The sequence below is a fragment of the Manis javanica genome, chromosome 8 (assembly GCF_040802235.1).
Source record: "Manis javanica isolate MJ-LG chromosome 8, MJ_LKY, whole genome shotgun sequence".
NCBI classification, from domain to species: Eukaryota; Metazoa; Chordata; class Mammalia; order Pholidota; family Manidae; genus Manis; species Manis javanica.
This window is the reverse complement of record NC_133163.1, coordinates 114538791-114545805: the sequence shown is the minus strand read 5'-3', so window position 1 is coordinate 114545805 and position 7015 is coordinate 114538791. Positions and strand designations below refer to the sequence as shown.

General features: G+C 46.2%; 1 protein-coding gene and 1 long non-coding RNA gene across 2 annotated transcripts in view; one reads left to right on the top strand and one right to left on the bottom strand.

Annotated features, from left to right (window-relative positions):
- Positions 1 to 5441: 5441 nt before the first annotated feature.
- On the bottom strand, positions 5442 to 6974 carry LOC118970862 (uncharacterized). Its single transcript, XR_012120743.1, has 3 exons — positions 6841 to 6974; positions 5839 to 6610; positions 5442 to 5614 (listed from the first exon to the last, which is right to left on the bottom strand). It is a non-coding gene; the product is annotated as an uncharacterized lncRNA (long non-coding RNA).
- INTS14 (integrator complex subunit 14) overlaps positions 6856 to 7015 on the top strand; it is a 55508-nt gene continuing 55348 nt past the window's right edge. The window contains exon 1 of the mRNA XM_073212018.1: positions 6856 to 6876. The gene's annotated coding sequence lies outside the window, so the exon portion shown is untranslated. The remainder of the gene's footprint in view (positions 6877 to 7015) is intronic.

The following is a 7015-nucleotide window of genomic DNA, read 5'->3' as shown; positions in this document are numbered from 1 at the left end:
TTATAAAGAAGGCTGTGAGGCCCAGCCCAAGTAAATATTTAGGAAATCTCAATCAGAGTCCACACACTATTACAAAACAATAACGAGGAATGATTCAGTTTTGCATATGAAGTAATATTTGAGAAGTGAGATGAGTAACCCATAGACTCTCAGGTCATTAAAGGTGGGAATTACAGACACTGTTTAGGGCAACTCCCCGTTTGAGACGTGAAGACTGAGGTCCGGAGAGAAGATGTGGCTTGCTCACCATCACACAGCTAGTGAGCGGCAGTGCAAATGAGGCTTCCAATGCCATGACCTTTCCAGAATATCACACTAGTGAACAACTGCCAGCCAACCTGTCTTAACAAGAAAGAGACAAGCAAAAAAAGTAGGGAACGTATTCCTTCTTTGTCCTTGAGTCCCATAACCGTCTTCCCACCATGATACTCCTAAAGAAACTTTGGAGGGTCTCTCTCTTTCTGGTGTGCCTGTGTTATATAACAGAGCTGAGCTGGCACCCCAGCAGATCCCTCCTACCTAACCGCATCATTTACCTTCAAACCTGGACATCTGAGTATCTTCTCAGTTCTGGAAACTTGTCAGAATCCAGTATTTCAAAGAGTGGGTCTGAAGCTGGACAGCAGGGAACACCCTATTCTCCTGCCCACAGCTCCCCGATAGAATCCTAATTCAAGGCAGGGTCGGGTGTGAAGGGCATCTCAGAGGAAGAATATCCAATCCCTGCTAATACCCACCTCTAAGCAGCTTGTCGGGGCATTGTACAAGCAGGGTGCCAGTGCCTCTGCAGATTATGAGGGTGCGGGCCTTCCACTGGGGACCCCAACAGGCTCTCCGTGGGACCCTCCAGTCAAGGCAGAAGCTAGAGAAATTTCTCAAATTTGTTTCTAAGCTCTTGGAATGAGAGGTGGTGCAGGGTGTCCATGCTTAAGGAGAGGAAAGATCTGGAAAGATTCATAAGGTGCACTAAGGGAAGCAGGAGAAAGTGCCTAGGGCTTAAGAGATCAGAAGACCTCACTTAGCACCAGGGTTTGTATGCTACTGTGTGATTCTAACGTAAATGTGGAGATAGTACCCATTCTACCTATTTGTAGGGTGGATGTGAGAATCAAAATAGAAAATGAGGAACTATCTGCTCAGTGTTGGTGTGAGCCTAAAACTCCTCTAAGAAATCATCTATTCAAAAATATGAGGGAACTCACACCAGTTAGGATGGCTGACATCAAAAAGACCAGGAACAACAAATGCTGGTGGGGATGCGGAGAAAGGGGAACCCTCCTACACTGCTGGTGGGAATGTAAATTAGTTCAACCTTTGTGGAAAGCAATAGGAGGTTCCTCAAAAAACTAAAAATAGAAATACCATTTGACCCGGGAATTCCACCCCTAGGAATTTACCCAAAGAAAACAAGATCTCAGATTCAAAAAGGCATATGCACCCCTATATTTATTGCAGCACTATTTACGATAGCCAAGATATGGATGCAACCTAAGTGTCCATCAGTAGATGAATGGATAAAGAAGATGTGGTACATATACACAACAGAATACTATTCAGCCATAAGAAAGAAACAAATCCTACCATTTGCAACAACATGGATGGAGGTGGAGGACATTATGCTCAGTGAAATAAGCCAGGCAGAGAAACACAAATGCCAAATGATTTCCCTCATTTGTGGAGTATAACAACAAAGCAAAACTGAAGGAATACAATGGCAGCAGACTCACAGACTCCAAGAATGAACTAGTGGTTACCAAAGGGGAGGGGTGTGGGAGGGCAGGTGGGGAGGGAGGGAGAAGGGGACTGAGGGGTATTATGTTTAAGTACACATGGTGTGGGGGATCACGGGGAGAACAGTGTAGCACAGAGAAGGCACATAGTGGATCTGTGGCATCTTGCTGCACTGATGGACAGTGACTGCACTGGGGTATGGGTGGGGACTTGATAATATGGGTAAATGTAGTAACCACATTGTTTTTTCATGTGAAACCTTCATAAGAGTGTATATCAATCATACCTTAATAAAAAATAAAAAAAGATAGAAACAAATCCTACCATTTGCAACAACATGGATGGAGCTGGAGGACATTATGCTCAGTGAAATAAATCAGGCGGAGAAAGACAAATACCAAAGAGTGTAACAATGAAGCAAAACTGAAGGAACAAAGTAGCAGCAGACTCACAGACTCCAAGAAGGGACTAGAGGTTACCAAAGGGGAGGGGTGGGGGAGAGCGGGTGGGAAGGGAGGGAAAAAGGGATTGAGGAGCATTATGATTAGTACACATGGTGTGGGGGGGATCATGGGGAAGACAGTGTAGCACAGAGAAGACAAGTAGTGACTCTGTGGCATCTTACTACGCTAATGGACAGTGACTTCAATGGGGTATGGGGGGGACTTGATAATAGGGGTGAATGTAGTAACCACAATGTTTTTCACTGAAACCTTCATAAGATGTATATCAATGATACCCTAATAAAAAAATGAAAAATAAAAAAAATATGAGGGAGTGCACCAAAGGCACTTTAAAGCTTTAAAACATTTCACACATGAAAAATATTTTATTAGGCCTAAGGGAAATCCCTGGGGTAGAGGACACTGACCCACCTCCCCGGAGCAGGCTGAGACATCCAGAGGTACCCAAGGAATTACGTCTCCAGCTCATGGCTGGAATGATGGAAGTGGGAGTTGGGAGAGGCAATAAGGGTCTCATGACACCACCCACTGACCTGGAAGCGATTTCAATCATTCAGCTAACTGCCTGATGCTTCCTGATTGCTCCTTTCTCCCCCCTCTGTTTCCCCCAAAGTTCATGGTGAGCATGCTGCTTTGATTGCTTTCATCTAAAATAGCAGGTGATCCCTCCCAGCCTCACCCCTGCCCTACTTTCCCCTGAGTGGCCTGTTGCAGTAAGAAGTACGCCGATCCTTCTGCTGAAGCGCACAGCGGTGTCCTCCCCCATGGCAGAGCTGTCCTCATCTCCAGGTGACCTGGGGTCACTCTGAATGTTGGCAGCCGGGCTGGGGGGCTGACCTCTGCTAGTTAGCACATCCTTGCCTGCAGGTGCTTTAGGCAGAACCGGAGCTAGTTACTGCTCATCCACACCGGCTGTCTATCACAGTCTCAATCAGGCCCAGAAAGATGGAAAAAGAAACCCAATTCCCAAGGTGGAATTACAAGTGATCATTTTTTCTAAATTAATGCTTCTGTTTCTACAATGTTATTTGTTTAACAGGAAATTCTGGGGAGAAGCAAATCCCCAGAAAAGGGATTCCTTTCTCTCATGTATTTATGATTGTTGCCAAGGAGTTCTTTCTAGTGTTTGACCTGAATCTCACCTGCTGGGGATGAACCTGGTTTCTTCTGTCCTAGTTCTCATGGGCTCGTGACACATTTTGGACTTTAACAGGCCATAAAAATGTTGCTGTCAGCCAAGAGTGACACCATCACCAGCTAGCGGCCTGAGTTTTGGGCAAGTTGCTTAACTTCCAAGTGGCTGTGAACTTCTCATCCCGTAAAATGAGGGTGATGATACTACCTGCATGCTAAGCTTGTTGTGAGCATTAAATAAATTAATCTGTAAAACATAGTGACAGTGCCTGGTATTGTCGTCGTCATTGTTATTCTGCTTTTTTAGATTACAGTCAGGCCATGTTAGGGGGTGACCCGCCCCCATGTATTCCACTGTGACAACAGCGTTCTGTTTATTGGTATGATCACCTGATTAACTGCATCTCTTACTAGCAGATGAGCTCCAAGAAGACAGAGATTGTCTTATTCATGGCTAAATCCCGAGCCCAGAACAGTGTCTGGCCCCCATAACTATATTTTGGGTACATCTCAGTGAGGAGACGCTCCAAGAGGGCATCTGGGCTGCACACGGTGGGTGGGGGGTACCCTCTCGCAGAGGCTCATGACCTTTCAGAGCAAACTGCTAGACAAAGGAAGGCTGATCTGCTTTATTCTACAAAGTTGCTCCAGGCTATACTCTCCCTGGACCAGAGTGGCAGGACAGGTGGGGCAGATCTGGTCCTGACCCTCATGAGAGGACAGGGGCTGAGGAAGGCAGGGCATGGGGGTGGACAGGACAGCAGAGGCAGCTGAAGACCTTTCCCATGTTCTGCTAGGACAGGAGGAAGAGGGAATGTGACTTTTCACCTGACATGGAGGATTCGTGGCTGAGGCTGGGTTATTTTGGGGCCTACATCAGGAGTTGATATTGACCCTATAGGTACAGATCTCAAATGCCTTCAGGGCCTGGGTGGATAAAATTAAATTCAATTGGTCTATTCAAAGCCAGCAGAAACAAAGGCTGCTTCTGGGCGGAGAATGAATGACCCATCAATAGGCATTCTAGGAAAACAATTAAAAAATATTAAAAGGTAAAAAATTAGATTATGCTTGACCTACAGGTACTGCTTTGCAATGCCTAATAAAGTAACAAGCCTGACCAGGAACAAGTCTCATAGGGTCCCGACCTCAGGTTCATTTACAAAAGCCTGAAAGAGGAGCTTCCTTTCTGTAAGCGGTACAGTGAGAACCTGCGGAAAAGCCCCTGGATCTGTCAGATGCTGAACTGCATCACAGCCCAAGACCTTTTGTTTATATTGTTCTAATTGTTTATATTATTTTATAGGATTTTAAAAAATGGCTATACACTTGTCACTGGCTACACAGTTGTCACTGTATTTTGTCTATCTTGTTTTAATTGTTTATATTATATTGTTTATAAGATTTTTAAAATGACTATACAGTTGCCACTGTTGGGAAAGAGCAAAATAACCCCCTAAAATCCCATGACATTTCATTTCTCTGCCAATGCCTGCAGCCAAACCTGAGGCAGGGAGCTGTGGGGGTGACACTTGGGTCTCACGGTCAGGTGCCCATCCCGAGGGGCCTGGGTCTGGAGGAGAGGTGCTCTCAGAGGGCTTCCATGTGGTGGTGCAGGGACCCACATAGTACTAGTGCCATCAACAACTCCCCACTAAGTGAAGAAACAGCCCACTAAGTGTAACTCACCCTGCCAAATCTGAGTTTACTAAGGAATACCAATTGAAGCAATATTGAGTGGTTTTGGATGTGGGCTCACTGGTTCCTCCCTTTCCCCTTTTCCTCATTCATTCACACCTTAACTTCATCTCTGTAGATGAAACATCGCCTTGGGAACTTCGAATGAAAATTCCCAGGCACCAACTCATGAAATTCCATTCAGTCAGCATGGCCTGGGAATCTACATCTTCAACATGTGCCCTAGGAAAACTGGATATCTGAACTTCCCTCTGAGCCCCAGTACCTGGCTCCATGAGCCCCCACTAGTATTTCTGTCACTAACCTTTACTCTTTCAGACCAGAGACCAAACCACTTTGCTTTTCCAAAGCCTCTGTGACAGTCTTACACCGTTTCAAAGCAGGATGACACATTGCACAAAGGAAGTTGTTTATTGATTTCCTTAACATGTGTATAGAAACATGCAAATGCCGAGGGTCTTTTGAGTGGGAAGAACTGCATTACCAGTTACGGCTTGAAGATGTCTTCCTGAAGGTCTTCTCTTTGTGCTAGTGTTCTCTGATTTTAATTGTCACTGAACAACCTTCTGGTTTTTAAAGGGATTCTACTAAGAATTAAAAAATAAAAACAAAAGCTCTTACCAGATGCAAGTGACACAGTGCTCTTGGTAGTTCTTTTATCATCAATTTAAACAAATTGCCCTTTTACCTCCCTAGGCTCCTGAAAGCCTATATTCAGAACAGGTTACCAAAATCTGATCACCCTTCAACAAAGCTTTAGGACGGGGAAAGGTAACGAACCAATCAGTCCAAGGAGCTGAGCTGGACCTACCAGATCAGTGTCTGTTCTAATCGGCTGAGTCATCACCACAGTAGGAATAGCTAGACAACTCCCTTGCCCGCACTTTCTTGGTCACTAGGAAAAAAATTAGAAATTACGACGAAATAATCAGGATGCAGCCTTACTTGCTTAGATCCCAGGACCTGCTCAAGCATAACGATGTTTTGAGAATGTGAGAGAGACTAGCCAAGTTGGGGAAATAAGTTCTGAAGCAAAAAAGGGCAGTTTGCAGCACCTGGGCCCTGATGCTGGCAGGGACATTTCCAGGGACAGACCTGTCTTTCTCTGTCACCTCTGATATAAAAAGGAGATAGGCAAGAACTGTAAGCAACTGGAACCCAACTCTCCCACAGAACAAGCTGTCAGAAGTTAGACTCAGGTGTTTAGTTGGTTGGTTTACAGCATCTTCCCTCCTTGACCCACTCCTCCCTCACATCATCCCATTAACCAAAAGAAGGCCTTTCTGTTCCCACCTGTAACCTATGTGGTACAACATAGTTCCTTGAACCACAACTACCCAGGGCCTGCTGGCTTCCACGTAGGCCTACCTCTAGCTGGCATTTCCTGGCTCCATATGCTTAGAAAGAAAGTCACTTCTTGCCCCCTCAGGGACCTCACTGAGGCACAAGTTGCTGTGGGGACACCAGGTGGCCACAGGTGAGAATGGCGAGTGTCCGTGATACCTCACAGGAGAGCCTGGGTGCTGATCCCTGCGAAATGTGTCTAGGCCCGCGTAGGGGAAACTCACTGAAACTTCCCTCCGCTTTCCTCAAAGAAAGGGTGGAAGGGTAAAGTGAGCATGCGTGCTAAGGAGACAAAAGGAAAATCCTTGGCGTGTAAACGGCCCTGGCCAGCTAAGAATAATATATAACGTGTTCAGTATGCACGCTCTTCAGGCAAGAGTTGTAATTTAAAGAGTAGGAAGAGTCTGACAACTGGTTCAGAGGATGTGAGTTAGGGCTCTGAAGAGTGGAGGGAAGGGGGTGGAATTACCAGTGACGGCACGGCTGGTGCACGAACCGCGCCCGGGTGAGTGAGGGGACAGAAGTGTGAAGGGGTCACTGGGCCAGCGGAACGAAGGGCAGGTGGGCGGGAGGCCAGGGGCAGGTGGGAGAAGAGCCCGAGAACGGAGAGGGAAGGAAGGGCAGGACGCAGTCCAGGCTCGGGG